The sequence below is a fragment of the Macaca nemestrina genome, chromosome 19 (assembly GCF_043159975.1).
Source record: "Macaca nemestrina isolate mMacNem1 chromosome 19, mMacNem.hap1, whole genome shotgun sequence".
In the NCBI taxonomy this organism is placed as follows: domain Eukaryota; kingdom Metazoa; phylum Chordata; class Mammalia; order Primates; family Cercopithecidae; genus Macaca; species Macaca nemestrina.
Genome location: NC_092143.1, coordinates 10,762,782 through 10,781,611, shown reverse-complemented (window position 1 = coordinate 10,781,611; position 18,830 = coordinate 10,762,782). Strand labels below are relative to the sequence as shown.

Here is an 18,830-nt window from a genome sequence, read left to right as displayed (position 1 = left end):
TGACTCTATAGAAATTTCAAAGAAAAATTTTTGAACATTGATAACTTTTAAAGTGTTTGCCTGCATGATCAATATTCATTTATCAGTGTAACAGCCAAGAAGATAACCTTACATATTAGCATGAATTTGACCTTAAAATCATGTTTTCATATCTGTCATCTTCCTTCTACATTTGGTTTATTTAAACCTAACTGTGAAAAGAACACTGCTGTAGTATTTGATCCTTTAGCTTTGATCTCATTTAGGCTGAATCTGTCATAACATTTTTCAGTGGTGAATGCAATTTTAAAAAGTATTATCATTAACAAATGGTAAGGAAAACGTATATTGTCTTTCTTTTAAGCTACAGAAAATTACACTAATATTACCTTAAATTGAGCGTTCAAGTATGAATGTTCATCGCACTGATAAATTGATCTATACTTCCCAAAATACATGGATATGTGTGTGTTTAGTCTATACTCCCATTAGCTCAGTGTGGTGAAAGAGAGACGAGGCTTTCCAAATCACGCTGTTTTGGGCACTAGACTTAACAATATTTCGTGCATAGTTTAAAAATCAGATTAGCAGTCTTATTTTAGCACAGGGCGTTTGCTTGTTAAATTATATCAGCCATCATTTATTCTAAGGAATTTTCTTGCACGTTGAACATAAATCCATGGGCTTCAATTTCTAATCTGACACCTATCTAATTTGGTTCCTCTTCCCCTCCCCTTCCTTCTCCTCCCTCCTCTCCTTTGTTTTATTTAAATCATTATTAGAAAGTAGTCACTTTAAACTTACTATTTCCTAATCTAAAAAACATGGGAAAAAATAATTAACGTTCTAGTTTCCTAACTACAACCTCCTCAGTCAATTTCATCATTTTCTTTGAGAAACAAATTCAATATATGCCATTGTAAGATTAGCATTGTTTTCTGATTCTGATAATACACATTTATTTCATGATTTTTTATTGGAATAACTTTTAATTTACAGAAAATTCACGGAGATTGTACAGAGAGTTTACTATTTATCCAGTATCCTCTAAAGTTAACATCATCCATTGCCATGATACATTTATTAAAACTAAGAAACCAATGTTGGTACATTACTATTAACTAAACTCCACACTTTATTTGGATATCATGGGCTTTGCCACTGATTTTTTTTTCTCTCTACCAGGATCCAATTTATGATACAAAATTGCACTTAATAGTTCTTAAATTTAGGACAGGTTTTCAGTTACAGAAAAAGACTACCAGATTATAGTATAGATTTCAATTAAGATAAGACATAAATTAAGACCTTTTGGTATACATCTAATTTAGATATTTTGTCAGTTTCATTTTGCTAAACTGTTTTCTTGAGTGCTCAGCACACTGAAGAATGCTTGCGTTGGGTGGTAAGGAAGCATGTAACTAAAAGATAAATGCATGTTGCCTGTTCTCGGGAACTAGTGGTTATTATAAACTAAAATAGAATAAACCAGGAAATAGGGTACATGCCAGAGGGAAGAGAGGAGTGGAGATATTAAGTTCATAGTGAACAAGTTTAGTCCTGAAGGATTCCAGTGAAAAGTTAAAAATAGGAGAATAAAAATCAAGGAAGAGTTCTTAGGTGACCCAGAGAGGATACAGTAACATGAGCTGGTATAAAAGCTAGCAGCATATGATACATTTTACAGTATGGGCTAGAGTAAGGGAAGAATGTGATTCCCATACCTAGCCCTTGATATAAAAGGGATACTGAGTCAGTTAATATATGAGATGAAATGTAGAAGCATGTTTTGCAGGATTCTAGGATTACAGGAATACAACCTTTTCCTCAGTTTTTACTTTGCTGCAGATGTGTTTTCGGTAATATGGTCATCATAGTACACTTTTACAGGATTAATTATGAGCTCTTTGGATGGAACCAATTCATTAATGGAAGTTAATATTACGTAACTTAAAATATGCTTCTCCAGGTAATCATTAACTTTGGCAAATTTTCACACACAAAAAAGAAATACACCTTGTCACCTGTGGTCTCAGTTGGAATGGAATTATAATTTCTTCCCATGAGCAGAAAAAAGGTATTTAATACTCTTTTAATTTGAGATATAAAAATAATTGAGTGAATTGCTTAAAATTTCATAAAGTGCTTTGAATGAAAGATGCCACTAATATGATTAAACATTTCTTTTGCATCTGTTTAGTCTCTTGTGAGTGTGTGGGAGGGACCTGATTTTAATTTAATTATCAGAAGCATTAATACATTTAGACACAAATCAAGAGGGAACAAGTCAATTTCCAAACTTATTAGTAAATTGGCACACTCAAAATTCATTTATTTCTCCAGCATCTAAACTAATGAGGTGTTACAGCCTATTTGTTGACATATTAATAAAACTGAATGCCTTTTTATTAGTCAAATATGCACTACTTGAAATGGTAAAATAAATACGAGTTAGTAGTAGTGATAACTCAAAACAAGTTTAACTTTAAGATGCATGATAAATTTTAGTTTTTAAAAAATATCTTATGGACTCTGTATCATTTTAAATATCCTTATTGGTGTATAATTTAAAAGATTAAAGCTAATAAATGATACATGTGGGTAACTGTTTCTTTTTATTTCCCAAATGTCATCTAACTTTTGAGATGAAAAGTTTGCCACTCATTTTGATATGATAAAATGAGTGTCAAAGATACAAATCTTGACTGTAATATTGGCAAGAACCAGATTTTGTATTTGCTATTTACATATCCCTAACTAAATTAATCTATAGAAATGAGGTATCTAGTGTATCTAAAGTATTTCTAAAATATCCCTAATATATTTTAAGATCTTCTAAAATATTTCTGTAGTCTTCTTCTGTAATTAATATTCTCTGAATTTACATCAAACTACCTACCCTTAGTGACGCATCTAATCTCTTTGAATTAAGATATGTTTGTCAGTTGAACAACATGATATTGCATAATCCGTCTGTGTTCTGCTATTTGAAGGCATCTCAATGTAGTGATAAGTGTCTTACACACGTGGAGAAGGAGATACGGAGATATGACTTTGATATGACTGAGGTCACGATACAGTGTGACGATTTTAAAATAGGCACAGATCTATAGGCTGAGGGACAACAATAATCCAGGTATGTGATATTGGTGAGGGCAGGTTTTACTTTTCAGGCAATGGAGATGGGTAGAAGATGTCCCATGTCAGGGAACTGCATAAGAAAGGCTCTGGAGGAACTTTCACATGGTCGTGTGAAGAACTCACACATGGTCCTCAGATGACTGGATGGCCAGAGAAGCCCAATATCTCTACCTCTAAAGTGAGAAGTGAAGGAAAGAGATATTTGCCCTTCTCCCACTTCTCTTTAAATTCAGTGCCAGGCCGGGCGCGGTGGCTCACGCCTGTAATCCCAGCACATTGGGAGGCCGAGGTGGGTGGGTTACCTGAGATCAGGAGTTCAAGACCAGCCTGGCCAACATGGCAAAACCCTGTCTCTACTAAAAATACAAAAATTACCCAGGCGTGGTGGCGAGTGCCTGTAATCCCAGCTACTCGGGAGGCTGAGGCAGGAGAATCACTTGAATCCAGGAAGTGGAGGTTGCAGTGAGCCAGGATCGTGCCACTACACTCCAGCCTGGGTAAGGACAAATAAATAAAGAAATAAATAAATTCAGTGCCAGAGGAGTAAACCTTTGGTAGAGGATTGGGAGACCCAGCCAAAACCAGCACACACCTTCTGTTGTCAGGCACTTGGAAGAGAAGGACGGAAATGACCAAGCATTTTCTCGTTCACATCCCTTGAGGTTCATATCTGAGCGTGGAGAGGAGCTGAGATGTCAGTCACATGTGTGATGGTGATTTTAAACTGGGCTTGGCATGAGTCTTCCAAATGGAAAATTATCACAAAACTAGAGAAGGGTTCATCCAAGTGTTACAAATAGAACAGGACCTGACAATTTTCTTACAGCACATTTTGGGGAAAGAACTGAGGAAAAATTAACTTCATGTATGTTTGTATCCCATGGAATTTAGAACATTAAGCCCATTACCAAAGTGAGAATATATAGTAAAATTGGAAATGACAAAACAAATTAATATTTCGTAGCAGCATAAAAATGATCCATTTTAGAAGTTTTAGTTTGTGTATCTTATGTATATCTCTGCTAGCTAGAAGCCTCTGTAATAAAAATTATTCTACAAAATAAGAAACTATATGAAAAAGGAGGAAATCAAAAAAGTTATATAAGAAATATGAGTTCTGTAACTTAAAAGAACCTCTAAATACAGTAATTCACTAAATGCTGTTCTTTTAAAAATTATTTATTATTTTTATTTGTTTACGTTTTAAGTTCAAAGGTACAAATGCAGGTTTGCTACATAGGTAAACTTGTGTCATGGGGGTTTGTGGTACACAGATTATTTCATCACCCAGGTATTAAGCGTAGTGGCCGTTAGGTATATTTTCTGATACTTTCCCCTCCTCCCACCCTCCACCCTCCAATAGGCCCCAGTGTCTGTTGTTTTCCATGTGTTCTCATCATTTAGCTCCCACTTATAAGTGAGAAAATTTAGTATTTTGTTTTCTGTTCCTGTGTTAGTTTGCTAAGGATAACGGCCTCCAGCTCCACCCATGTCCCTGCATGAACCTATGTCTAGAAAACACCCATAGTCTCAGCCCAAAAGCTTCTTAAGCTAATACACTTCAACAAAGTCTCAGGATACAAAAAATCAGTGTGCAGAAATAACTAGTATTCTCATACACCAACAACAGTCAAGCTGAGAGCCAAATCAGAAATGAACTCTCATTCACAATTGCCACAAAAGGAATAATTGCTGTTCTTTAATGATACAGTCATGTTATTTGATGGTAGAGTTTTGAGGCCCCATCTATCTCAGAAGACTCATTCTTTTTACAAAATGTAATCTTAGAAAGCCACTCTCTTGAAAGCTGTTTCAGCCTCTTTGGAAGGAATGGGCATCTATCTTTTCATAGCATTGGGACAGACTGTGAAGTACTCACTTGTCTGCTGATTTCCTCTCCTAGTCTTTGCTTTTCTTGGCTACTGCTTTCTTCTGATCCCTTGTAACACTGGCGTCCTTGTAACTCCGTTCTGCTCGGTGAACTGCAGGTGCCATTCAAAGCTCAAGAAAGTCTTCCCTCCAGATTGTGATAATAAGTTTGCAGGATAGACTTGCTTAATTACAACAGTGCCTTAGCAGGCATGCAGGCTTTACTCATGCTTGCCTAAACAAAATTTAGAAACGAAAAGGGTTAGAGATGCATTAGTCTTTGTGGTTTTTTCATACTGGTTGTGGCATCTCCGTCGTCAATTGTTTTCCTTTAGTGATTAATACAATTTTTCCATCCATTAATCTATATGCCAAACTGGGTTTGTTCGCTTGACTAACTTAAATATCTACTTTTTTTATTTTTTGAATTAGCAAGGATGTTTAACAGTTTAACAATTAATCCTCATGTTTTCTTTATCTGTTGTGTCAGAAAGCAAGAAGTTGAGGGATCCTGCTCTTGATGGATATCATTGTGACCCTAATATATATTGAATTATTGTCCACTTAACTTATAAATCCTAAGGCCTGAGTCTTTCCATAAAAAAAATTAAATGTTCAATAGGTCTCTAAAATCTGAGGCTGGCTGAAATGTTATTCTTATAAAGCATTTTGATCAACTGGTTTCTATGTAATATGTATATGTCTCTAAAAGACTCAATCCTTTCTTTGCTTTAAGTAACTGAGATATTTATTTTATAGAAGGAATCCAAATAAATGTTTCAGCTTCAAATGTCTGTATAGAGATCCTCAGTTGATTTATTTTTGCTGATGGGAACAAAGCCTAAATTTAGAAACTATCTTCCTTTTATAGCACTGTCCTAAAATACTTTCAGACATTTTCGGGGTTTGTATTTTGTATTAGTTCAATGAATCAAATAACTAATATGGCAAAATCTAGAAGGCTTTTAAGCTTTGTCTGTCATCAAGTAATACTGAACCATTGCTCCTAGAGGAAATAGAGCGTTGGGTTCTAAGAGCCTCAGGTCACAACATTTTTACCCACGGATCAATACAGAAACTTGTTTTGAGTGTGTTTCTATTGAAAAACATCTTATGTAATACATATTCTTGATTCATTAACATTGAACTCACGGCCAGCAGCACTGTAACTCATGCCTGAGCTAAGCTTATCTAATCATATTTCCTACTTAAGGTGCACCACAGCCTTCAAGCCCTGGATAGCACTTCAGCACGGTGCTTAGGAGTCATTTAAATGGTGAAATCGCCAAGAAAAAGTGCAAAAATATGGAAATCATGACTAATAAGTAGACCTCTAGGAAAGACACTTGAGCTGGAACGGGAAGGAAGAGCGTCCTCTACTGGGCTTCAGCTGGGAAACTTGTGCGGTGGGTGACTCAGATTTCTCCCTTTCTCTTTCCGAGAAAGTGCAGTGAGTATTGACTGGGGGTTACAAATGCATTGTAACGAGCGGGAGAATTTGCAAATATGGGGTCCACTAATAGTGAGGGTCACTTGTCTCTTCACAATAGATCGTTTGCACATCCCTTTGGGATTTGGATTGGGTTGTGTGGAATCAGCTGTTCAGCAGGTGATGTAACAGCAATGCTCCTGGATTCCCAGTGGTTCCATGGTGAGCAAGGGTGGCAAGTGAGAGGACGTGCTGAAAGCCTCACTAGAAATTTGTCGTGATTTTAGATCTGTTGGATCTAATTATGTATTTTTAATGCTGTCTATATCATATATATGTGTTTTTCTCAGAAATATATTTTAATGTGCTTTATGAAGTCTCTTTACAGATAGGAGATTAAAAAAGGAGAAAAGATCCTTTACCCCAGACCATTGAAGAGGCATTGCCTCTTTCAGCTGGCCATTTCACTCTGCCCCGTGGAAGCAGAATAAAGCCAAGAGGGCCTGCAGTTGAATCCCCTCATTGTTCCCTGACCCCAAGTCTGTGCCTGAGAAGTGAAGGCTTAATCCTTTTTTGTGCCATTTTGTTCTAAGATCCTTCAGAGGAGTGAAGAAAGGCCTGGGTGACTATGGTTCATTGGCTTTGTCTGTCTTAGGAAGACAGAAATTGGTAATATTCTAGGAATGAAAAAAATTATCTAGTCAGATTTAAATGACTAGACAAGATGTTCTCTGATTTCACTGAAAATTTAAAAGTAAAATATACAATATATCTTGCCCTAAACATAGTCAGGATGAGATCCATTAAATTTTTCTCTTCCTTCACCTCCTCTACTACTATAAAGTAAAATAAATTTAATAATATAACCTTTGGAAATATTTTTGTGAACAGTCTCCAACTTGCTTTTCTTTCTTTACCTCTAGAACGAAATGATGACAAAAACAAAAAGAATATGTGTGTGTGTGTGTGTGTGTATATATATTTCCACAAGCTCAAGATCTTCTCACAAGTACTATTTCTCATTAATTTACAATAAACATTTAGTGACCACATTCCATGTTTTAGATGTGGTTCGATAAGTATCTCCTTAATGGTTTTGTTGATCAATGATTGTTCAAAGCTGCTTTATAATTTTTTTAATTATTCATTTTCTATCAAGGTCTGTAGTCATTATGTATCTATCTAAATCTATCAATCATCTATCTAGCTATCATCTATTTATCTATCTAAATGATAGAGAATTTGTGCAGCACTTGCAGGAAGAGATAAATGATTCAAATAAAGTAGTACATCAGTACGTGCTTGAAAAGTTATACAAGGTAGATGGATGATTATCAATCTATGTGTCATATTGTCCACAAGTAGTCAAAGAATAGAAAAATGTAGTTAGAAGAGAAGACCACGCCTCTGTTTGAAGAGTTAAAACAACTTTGTAACATGAAAATTTTGAGTTGGCTGGGGGTCCTTTCCCTTGGCTGGGGGTCCTTTTTTTTTTTATTTACCTGAGAGCCAGCTTGTCAAAAGTCCCACCATGTTGAGACCAGACCATTTGAAGAAGGTGGCTCCTTGTTTGCCATCACAGAAGAGTAAGAGACTGCAGGATTTTACCTGACCTTCTACTAACGGAGCTAATGATTTTACCTGGCCTTCTGCTAACTGGCTAATGGTGACATTGGGTTGCTGTTACAGATTAGTCACAATGTGGCCCTTCCTAAATGCAGGGGGCTAGAAAATACAGAGAGCAGATGGAATGTGTGGTGCACTGCCCCTACCACACCAAATGAGTGGTGCTGGGGATTAGATTCTGCTTATGAACTGAAAACGTTTTGCAACTAGTACTTAGGTCACTGTGTGTCCTCAGTGACTTTCTTTCAGGCATTGGGCAAGTATAGATTACTTCTTTTGGGGATATGAGTTTTTTATTGAACCCATTGTTCACTCCGTAAAATGCTTTGATTTATGACAGTGATCTTCATAGAACTAGTACTGTGTTTTCAGAATGATGTGCTTGGAAACCTAAACATCTACAGAGGTACTTCAGGAACTCTCTAAGCAGGAAAGGGAGAGATCAAGTGGGGAGGAATATGGCCAGTCTCAACTTCTGGTTCCCTAAAAACATGACATTCTCACCTGCTTTATTCATTGCAATTATGAGGAAAGTTTTGTTAATTGTAAATTTAAAAAGTTTATCCTACTGAAGAATCATTTGAAAACCAATCATATTTTACAGAAAACCACTTTGATTTATCACTGAATTGACTTTAAGGTCTATAGTGCAAAAAGATGAAATTTGATGTTCTTGACAATCAGCTTATTTGAAATGTCATTACAATTTAAGAACGTATGTCTTTGAAAGGCTCTTGTTCAAAATTGAATCCACTTGTGATGAATATCATTATGTATGATAAATAAATCTAGAGATCTAATGTATAGCTTGAGGACTACTATGGTTAAAAATATTGTATAGTGTAATGAAAGTTTGACAGGAGAATAGTTGTTAGGTGCTTTTACCCCCCGCCAACACACACACAATAACTTTGGGGTGATGGATGGGTCAAATGCTAGACTGTAGTAATCATTTCACTATGTGTATGTATATCAAAACATATTGTTGTACAACTTTAGTATATAAAATAAAAATAAAGATACATTTTGACCACATATCTACTTCATAATATTAAAAGAATCTTTCTTACTTGATATTGGAGTATTTTAACCATCTAATTCTAGTTTTAAAATTAATTTGTTAAGTTTTATTTTATATATTTATACATGAAATATACATGCAAGTTAAATTTTTCATGAATAATTGATACCAAATCAAAATCTTAACCAATGAAAGCATATTCGTAAGTTAATAATCTCATAGTAATATATATTATGAGATCAATACATCATAGTAAATGGAGATATTATATAATTTAACATATACACTTGTGTGTTGCTTAACAATGGGATACATTCTAAGAAATGAGTTGTTAGGTGATTTCATCACTGTGCAGACATAACAGAGTGCACTTACAAAACCCTAGATGGCAGAGCCTACTACACACATAGGCTATATGAGATAGCCTGTTGCTCCTACACTACCAACCTGTACAGCATGTTACTGTACTGAAAACTGTAGGCAATTGTAACAGAGTGATAGGTATTTGTGTATCTACACATAGAAAATGTACAGTAAAAATACAGCGTTATAATCTTATGGGACCACCATCATGTATGTAATCCATCATTGACCAAAACATTGTTATGTGGTATATGACTGTGTATAACACAGTAAATAAAGAAATCATAAAAATTATAAACTCTTAGGCAGAATAATATGTGTGTCAGGAAGTAAAAATGCCTTACAGCAACATGGCTCAAAAGAGTTGAAATAATGAAATCTTATTAAAGCATTTATAATAGATTTGAATGAGGTCTTAAAGAGAATTACCCTTTGGAAAAATGCCATCTCATTCATACCAAATGCAGGGCTTTTACTTTCATTTAAACTATGTTACATAAATATTTGACAGGGAAGTCTAAATCATTGACAGAAATGACTATAGTGTTGTTTGAGTCGTTGATATTTATTTCCCCTGTGAAACACATTTGTTTCCATTATTTAAAATTTAACTTACACTGGATAAAAATCTAAATATGGAAGAAAACCAATTGATAAATAAACAATACTGCCTCTGGCCTTTGAAGAAAACAGTTTTATATTCGGTATCTATTAGAATTTTCTTATTTTTCTCAGGTGTGATTTTAATACATCAATCACAAAGATGTTCAGAAGTAAACTCAATCTATTATTATAGATTGTGTGTAAGGAGGTAGAATTAATCATTTAGGCAACCAGATATTCAGATTTAATGTTTTTTTTTTTGCATTTTCCCTTCGGCATGCTGGCTAATCAACAACTGGCCAAGACCTTTTATTACCTTAACAAGCTCCTTTAATCCTAGTGACAATCTTTTTGGCAACTAGGAAAGAGGCCTGGAGCAACGGAGCAATGTGCCTTGAAACATTAACCCATAAGGCATCGTTTATGAGCGTTTCATCCCTGGATAGCCTCTGAAAATAAAGTTAGCCTCAAATAATAGAAAGTCATTAGAAATAAAGACAGACACTTTAATGCTTGTTTTGCTTATCTGTGCTTTAACGTGTTAACCCCAAAAGTTAGTGGCTGGAAACATTTCATTTTATTCAACTATTGCCAGGACTGGAAAGCACTCTGCTGGTGTCCCACCCCAGATTTATGGATCTATGGGGTGTTAGCAAAAGGGACTGAGCCTGAAGGAGCTATGTCCAAGATGGTGGGTTTCTCCACTCACAGAGAACAGGGTTTATCCCTCTCCCTGTCTCATGGAGAAGGCTCCAGCCCCAGGCCCTCTCCCTGTGTCTTAGGCCACTTTTTATATGCCAGTTGGCTCTTCAAAAACAGGAAGCAGAAGCCCTGCATCCAGTTAATTGGTGTGCCTGGGACTGGGATCACTTCATTGAGTCATATACTGTTGGCGTCAGCAATTCAGAGGGGCTGTAGATTCAAGTAGGTGGAGAAATAGACTCCTCCCCTAATGAGAGGGGAGGGCCGCATTGCAGAACATGAGATGAGAGAGATTTCTGCAGCTGATGTAAAATAAAACCTGCCACAATTCCTAGTTTGAAAAAATAAATACTTTAGAGATGGAAATTCTTTATCTTGATATGTCAAATAGTTGTTGGTAAAGAAAAAAGCAATTAACCAATAAAACCCTTTAACAAAATTCCATCTATCACATACACTTTTCAATTAACACGTCCTTAAAGAAATTTGCTTATCATTAGAAATTCCGAAATTTCAGTGATAAACTTGAAGATTAGAAAATGAAGGCTAAACATTCAAACATTCAACTCAGTTTGAGAAGAGATGATGTTTATGTCCAAGGGACTCTAGAATGCAATACGAATTGGTAGGAAATTTTGAGAGAATGTTTTCTAGAAGGAATTTTAACACAGACATATCCTGTCCATTCTGGTAAGAAGAAAATTTAGTCAAATCATTTTGAATAGAATTTTCGTTGCAGACTTCAGACATTTAAGGCTCTTACATGTTTGTGTGTGTATATATCCATATCTATCTATATATATCCATATATATGTATCCAAATATATATGTTTGTGTGTGCATATATATCCCAGTATCCCCTAAAACTAAGCTTTTTTATTAATATATGTTTCATTTATGGAAATATACCTGGTCTTCCTATAAATACTATTTACTCATTCTCTTTTGGTCTATAAATACCACTTCTTGGATGTATAACACATATGAAGCAGGGAAAACAGGACATTTCATAGGTTAAAAGGTTTGAGTTCCTTTTTTAATATGTAATGTAACATTATTATAGTCATTAATATTATAAGTAATAATGTCTACATTCTTCTGTTGCAGAGTATAAACATTTCTTGTTCCTTTATTAATATCTTTAAACATTAGCTTTACTAAGAACATATTTATAATTAAGAGTGAATTAGCACAAATAAACTGATCAAGCTGTTGAAAAAATTATACATGTTTAGTTTTTGTTTAATCTGAAGGTACTTTAGAAAACGTTAGGAGAAACAGTTTTAAAATCCATGAAAAGTCTTAGTAAGAATGATAGTAGGACCAATTAAAACAGTAATGTGGGTTTTTGTTTTCTATTTTTAAATTTTTCCTATTTCTTCTGTGTGCGGTGATACTCACAGAAGTTCACTATTTCAACCTGGGGCATAAATCTGCCATCCTGAATGGAGATCTAAAATGTATTCTGGAAACTTACTTTGTGTACTTTCTCAAACTTGAAATTTAGTGTTTTTGATCAAATTGTAGGCTGCACCGACATTTTGTTGAATGTTTTATTTTATTCAGATCTATCAAATGAAACTTGACACAGAGAAGTCTGGAAATACTGATTTTCACTCAACAAATGTGGTGGTTGGGTCTCTCCAGGCTAGTTTTTTATTCAATGAAGGAATTTTTGTTGGTAAATCCTAAACCTACCACAGTATACTTTTCTTTTTAACTAACAGTGTTAAGGAAATTTACTTTAAAAATAGCGTTGGTTTCATTTTAAAGTTTGCATTTCTATGAGTGTTTGCTATAGAAATACCATCTGCAGTTTATATGCACCTATTTTCCTGTTTGATGTTTTGCATTTTTCTTCATTCCTTATTTTTCACCCCCTTTCTTTCTTCTTTCTATTGTATGTTATTAATGATCTATTTTCTGTTCCACTTGAGGGTTGTGAGTTTCCCAACCCCGCCTTTCCTGTCAGGGCCTGTTGGGATAGAAAGACGGGGAAAGGAGGAGAGTGAAGGGAAGACGCACCTGTACGGTGTCAGTTGCTGTCTTCATCTCTGATTCAATAATTTCTGTCTACAATTAGCCTTGGCACTGATAGGATGTATGTGTGTGTGGGTGTGTGTGTGTGTATTGGGGGGGTATCATCCTCACTTTTCAATGTCTTGTTACAGTCTTTGGAATTACCTATTTTTCACCTTTTTCTGTTGTATAAATCCAGTGGTCATAAACTAGAGATCAAAGACTGAAAGGGGGCATTTCTAGATTTGAGGAGGTAACTAATATCACAGGCTTCATTGAGGATAACTGGGACAAAATCTGCCCTCAATGTGTGAGGAGCTGGAGGGAACCTGATCTCTGGTTTACTTTCTCCAGGTTTATACTTTGATGTGAGTGGATTATCCTTTTATTCTTGTCATTAATATGAAACAACCAAAAGTCCTGTTTTTAAACTTTTAGTGTTGACTTTAGATATTTCTTCCTTTTGCTGAGGAATGCTCCATCGATGTTTGTAGAAGTTATGCAAGGCAACTTCTGGAGAGATTCAGGAAAGAGGCCCTGAGAAGCAAGTAACAGGTTATCTCATCAGCTGGAAAGCTTTGGGCTCTGGATCTCCAATTCTAGAGTGGGAGATCTTAACCCCTCCACGTTTTGAAGATCTCTGCCCTGCCTGACATCTTTCAGAGTTTCAGGGAGCATCTTGCTTTGACTTTTGACCTCTGCTTCCCAACTCCTTTGGGCTACTCCCCAAATGTTTTCACAGAAACTCCTTCTGGTCTAGACACAGTCTAGGTACTCTGAGGGTCCCAAACAGCCTTGATGTTCCGCTCATGTACAGCCCACATGTCTTAGTCTTCTCAGAACCGTAGTAAAATGCCATGAACTGGGCAGCTTAAACAACAGAAATTTCTTTCTCACAGTAATGGGAGCTAGGATGTCCAAGATCAAGGTGCTGGCCAGGCAGGTTTCCTTCTCTAACCTTGTCCCTTGGCTTGTACATGACCACAATCTCATAGTGTATTTCCATGACCTCTTCTTGTGCTCAAGGGGAGAGAAAGGGGGCGGACTGTCTTGTGTCTCTTCTTAGAAGGGCACTAATCCCATAATGAGGGCCCCAACCTCATGACCTCATCTAACCCTAATTGCTTCTTAAAGACCCAGTCTCCAGATACCATCACAATGGGAATTGAAGTTTCAACATATGAAACTGTGGCCGAGTGGGACACAAACATTCAGTTTTAACACTGTGTCTCCCTCCCTCTGGGCCATTACCCACCATCAATGCTTTCTGCTCCCCACTGGTGCCACCACCTCATTAGGCCTTAGTGCTTCTGCCTCAACATTCTTGTCATGTGTTTTAGTCCATTTTCATACTGCTATGAAGAAATACCCAGGACTGGGTAATTTATAAAGAAAAAGAGGGCCAGTGGACTCACAGTTCCACATAGCTGAAGAGGCCTCACAATCGTGGGAGAAGGTGAAGGAGGAGCAAAGTTCCGTCTTACATGGCAGCAGGCAAGTGAGCATGTACAGGGGAACTGCGCTTTATAAAACCATCAGATCTCATAAGACTTATTCACTATCAGAAGAACAGCAAGGGAAAAACCCGCCTCCATGATTCAACTACCTCCTACTGGGTCCCTCCCATAACATATGGGGATTGTGGGAACTACAAGATGAGATTTGGGTGGGGACACAGCCAAACATATCATCATGATTCACTTATGTTATTCTCTTTGTGTCACTTCCTTTTATGTGAATGTCACTGCTGCCTCTACTACAGCCAGAACTTCTGTTTATTAATCTGTAGCCATATTAATAGAGAAATAGGCTCAGGTTGCTGATTGGCTCAGCTCTTATTGATGGAGTCCATAGGGTTCAAAGAGCTGTAGCTTAAGTTTTATACACATAGAACTTTTCTACTAAATGGGAAATAGGTGGGTGCATTGAGAGAGTTTCCATAAAGAACCACTGCTGAACTCAGAAACACAAATTCACTAGTTAGATTGTTTCTAAAACAATCACAGCATATTTGGTGATTTGGCTGTAGGCTGATGCCCCACCCACCTTGTCCAGCTTAAATACTTACATTGTTCTGAATCCCAACTTTTCAAAATTGCTTCCAGAAAACTTTTCAGACTCTGAAGAAATGGTCAGTACAAATACTGAAGGTTCATCAGCTCTTTCTCTACTTGCTCACATAGGGATAAATGGTCCACTTCCAAATACTGAAGGTCTATCATCTTCCCACCAGCAATGGGCCATGGGCCAGGGCAGAGAGAGTAAGCCCATTTCCATAGTGCTGTGTCCTTGCAATGATTTCAAATTAATAGCTTGAAATCAACCATGGTGGGGGAAGTGTGTACACCATGGAAATTGACAGTACTACCAATCTAAGCTTTTTTGAGGGCAAGGGGTCCAAAATACCAGTGTTATCACCATGATTGATTATGGGTTACCTCAGAAATTTGCCTGACTTCCCCCTTCCCCTTGGCATTACTATTTTACTTCATTTAGGATCCTGTTTCTTTTGTTAATTACAGAATAAAATTTAGATTTGTAGGTGTTTCCTTATCCTTCTCTTTCTAATGCATATGGAAAGCCCTGTTCAGATTTTCACGAATTTTATAATTTTGGTCATACACGATTTGGTATATCTTAGGTTGATATTTTCTTGGCTAACACAAGTTAATATTTCTTTAGAAGATGATGGAAAAAAAGCAGTATTTTTTCCAATATATTTCCTTTAAAATACATCAGGAAGAACAGTTTTGAAGTGGTGAATATTTTTTGGAGACAAAACTTTTTTAAAAAGAACCCTATCTTTAGATAAATACAGTTTTTAGACAAATTCTGCCATATTCAATGCAATATTGTGGGCTGCCATGTCACAGTTTTACACATTCACAAGACATGCCAATGGTTCATAATCTGAGATTGCTTGAGAATCAGATTTTGCAAAAGGATTGTCCTGATATATTTTCTATTTTAAGAGTTTAAGAATGTCTGAAGAAAAAAAAAGAAGCAAAACAAACTTCTTGCTGTAATGGGTGAATGCTCTGTTTGCATTGATTTTGACCTCTTGCCAGTGGTGAAATGCCAGACCTCACAAGGACATCATTAGACAGCAGTCACAGCTCATGCCACCATCACGAGGAACTCTAGTCCACATTGTTTTAACTGGCAAACTCAATTCCTCACAAAGGCAAGAAGCAATTTGGCTAAATTTGAATTGTTATATAAATATATGGTTGATAGGATATTCAAAATTTAGAAAGAAAAAACTTTAACACTGGACTGTGGAAAGCTGAAGATAATAATTATGAAAAAATGTTTCAAGTTTAGAAGGAGTTTTAATAAATTTGTAAAATGACATGCCTTTTAGGGAAATCTGATTCATTAATATATGCCTGTTAGCATATACTTAAGCTAGAAAATACTTTTAGATTAATGTAATACAAACTACTCACTTAAAAAATATCTTAAGATCAAAGACAAAAGTTATGACCATCTACATACTAATATAATAATTTCCCAAGTATTTGAATTATCCTCCATTATGTGCAACTAAAAGAAGCAAAAAATATATATATAATTCTATTTAGGTTTTTTTTAATTAAATAAAAACATTTTGAGATAAATGTAATAAAATTGTGAAGTGTTTTTATTTAAACCTTGTATTGGGATTTATATTCAACTTTAGCAAATTTGATCTGCTAATTTCCAAGTGGGTTGAATTTTGCATATGGGTGATAGGTGCGTGTGCGTATTTCTGTCATGAATTTCACAAGAGTGACTCACATCTCATTGTGAATGCCCTCAGAAGGTGGCAGTCCCTGAGCGTTTGCTACCGGCAGTGGAGGAGCAGATGGAGTTAATTAACATTAACCAATGGCACGGTATATACTAACCATTCAGTAAGTGTTATCTACATTATCTACAATGGCACGGTATATACTAACCATTCAGTAAGTGTTATCTAGATTATCTACAATGGCACGGTATATACTAACCATTCAGTAAGTGTTATCTACATTATCTATAATGGCACGGTATATACTAACCATTCAGTAAGTGTTATCTAGATTATCTACAATGGCACGGTATATACTAACCATTCAGTAAGTGTTATCTACATTATCTACAATGGCACGGTATATACTAACCATTCAGTAAGTGTTATCTAGATTATCTACAATGGCACGGTATATACTAACCATTCAGTAAGTGTTATCTAGATTATCTACAATGGCACGGTATATACTAACCATTCAGTAAGTGTTATCTACATTATCTACAATGGCACGGTATATACTAACCATTCAGTAAGTGTTATCTACATTATCTACAATGGCACGGTATATACTAACCATTCAGTAAGTGTTATCTAGATTATCTACAATGGCACGGTATATACTAACCATTCAGTAAGTGTTATCTACATTATCTACAATGGCACGGTATATACTAACCATTCAGTAAGTGTTATCTAGATTATCTACAATGGCACGGTATATACTAACCATTCAGTAAGTGTTATCTAGATTATCTACAATGGCACGGTATATACTAACCATTCAGTAAGTGTTATCTACATTATCTACAATGGCACGGTATATGCTAACCATTCAGTAAGTGTTATCTAGATTATCTACAATGGCACGGTATATACTAACCATTCAGTAAGTGTTATCTACATTATCTACAATGGCACGGTATATACTAACCATTCAGTAAGTGTTATCTAGATTATCTACAATGGCACGGTATATACTAACCATTCAGTAAGTGTTATCTACATTACTACAATGGCATGGTATATACTAACCATTCAGTAAGTGTTATCTAGATTATCTACAATGGCACGGTATATACTAACCATTCAGTAAGTGTTATCTACATTATCTACAATGGCATGGTATATACTAACCATTCAGTAAGTGTTATCTACATTATTTACAATGGCATGGTATATACTAACCATTCAGTAAGTGTTATCTAGATTATCTACAATGGCACGGTATATACTAACCATTCAGTAAGTGTTATCTAGATTATCTACAATGGCACGGTATATACTAACCATTCAGTAAGTGTTATCTACATTACTACAATGGCATGGTATATACTAACCATTCAGTAAGTGTTATCTAGATTATCTACAATGGCACGGTATATACTAACCATTCAGTAAGTGTTATCTACATTATCTACAATGGCATGGTATATACTAACCATTCAGTAAGTGTTATCTACATTATTTACAATGGCATGGTATATACTAACCATTCAGTAAGTGTTATCTACATTATCTACAATGGCACGGTATATACTAACCATTCAGTAAGTGTTATCTAGATTATCTACAATGGCACGGTATATACTAACCATTCAGTAAGTGTCATCTACATTATTTACAATGGCGTAGTATATACTAAACATTCAGTAAGTGTCATCTATTAATAGGAATAATAAACACAATGAAAGGAAAATAGTTTAAATTAACCAACCAATGTTATCAGTGCAGAACACCTATGGAGTTTGCTTAGATGATTAATAAATACTTTTACTGGCTTATCTAGAGGAAATGTGTAATTTTTGCACTTTTCCATCTTGATTGGTTAAAATGCCCTTCACAGCAGAAAGCTAACTTTTGAAGAATGATATTGCCTGTCATTTTCTGCTTTAATAAATACATGTTTGTGTACATAAAAGTTTCTTTTATGCATCGTTGTATTCCTTCTAGGTAACATAGCTCTAGGCATTGAAAGAATGTTTTCTAAAAATCAGTAAAAGTACTTAGAGCTAAATTTCAGATTCTGAAATGTTGTCTCATCACATTTGTATTGTATGTCCTATGTATGATATGAGTCTGATCATAGATTTGTGAAATGTTTAGCTTGTTAGCAGTGCGTTTCCTAAGGAAGAAACAAGAATCTGTGCTGAATATTAATTCCAGGCATGACTGAGGGTTTTCCAAATTGCAATAGTCATTTAGCAGGCTGTTATTTGACACAAGACTATGGCCTTGGAGATGGTTTATTGTATCTGCTGACTTGGAATTTGTTTAGAATAGGTTGCCCAGGAAAGTTTCTGAAC

General features: G+C 35.5%; 1 protein-coding gene across 2 annotated transcripts in view; it reads left to right on the top strand.

Moving 5' to 3' along the window:
• LOC105476952 (docking protein 6) overlaps nt 1-18,830 on the top strand; it is a 445,591-nt gene that overhangs the window by 67,187 nt on the left and 359,574 nt on the right. The window lies entirely within an intron of this gene.